Below are 1,176 nucleotides of genomic sequence, written 5' to 3'. Positions count from 1 at the left end.
TGTGGTTTCCAACTTTCTCACTTTAGTACCATGTGGTTTAAAGTGTATCAATTTGCCCCCATGTGGTTTTGTTTTTATTTTTTCTATAGCTTTTTTCTTAATATTTCATTAAATTATATGCAAAAAAATATCAGATATCTATCTAATTTACCGAATATTTACTTTAGTACCCTTTAATTTTAATTTTGTTGCTGATTTGAGAAAAAAAAAATTGATAAAAAAAAAGAAAAAAATGAAACCACAGAGGGACAAATTGATACACTTTAAATCACAGGGTACTAAAGTGAGAAACTTGGAAACCACAAGGGGGGTTTTTGAAGTTATCCTTATTTTTCTTAAAATAATATACTACTCATTTTGTTTATTTTTTGAAAATATAAATTAGCTGAAACTATTAAGTGCTTTGTCACTTACGCTAGTAATGATTGATAATTATTTTTTTTAATAAGATTTTTTGAAATTTTGACCTGCCCCGAATTCGCCCCGAATCCGTCCCGCCATGATTCGCCCCGAATACGCCCCGAAAATCATTTATATTTTAAAAAATATTCCTAAAAAATAATTTATTTACAAAAAAAGGTTTAAAATAGTACTCTCATTTCTAATATATTTGAAACTTTTGAATTTTGTTTAGAATTTTGATTGATATTTTTAATTTTTATAATTGATATTGTTAAAATATATAAAATATTATTAAAATTATTTAATTTATATTTTATAAAATATTAATAATATTATAATTTTATAAAAAATATTAGTTGGCGGGGCGAATTCGGGGCCCCGGCGGGAGGCGGGTTACGAGGCGGGGCGAATTATGGGATGTATTTTTTAACCTGTCACGGATTCGGGGCAGGAGGCGGGGTGGGATTTTGCTAGTGGGGGCGGGAGGTGGGGCGGGGCCTCCGCCCCCAGATTCGCCCTGTTTGCATCCCTATCTCTCTGCCTCTCAGCCAGCGGTCCACAAGCTGAAGGCCACCTCGTGGACCGCGTGCAAGATGGGCAATGAACCCTGCCATTTTTTTGGGTGGGCCCCACCTGCGCATGGGATGCGGAGAGCTCTTTATGGTTCCCAATTCATAAGAGTACTAGTTAAGGAACCCCCGCGCGATGCGGCGGGAAGTGGATACAATAGTAAATTATTAGAACTATTACTCTGAAAGAAGAAAACAGAGAAAG

Source organism: Ananas comosus, linkage group 19 (genome assembly GCF_001540865.1).
Source record: "Ananas comosus cultivar F153 linkage group 19, ASM154086v1, whole genome shotgun sequence".
Lineage (NCBI taxonomy): Eukaryota > Viridiplantae > Streptophyta > Magnoliopsida > Poales > Bromeliaceae > Ananas > Ananas comosus.
This window is presented reverse-complemented; position numbering follows the sequence as displayed.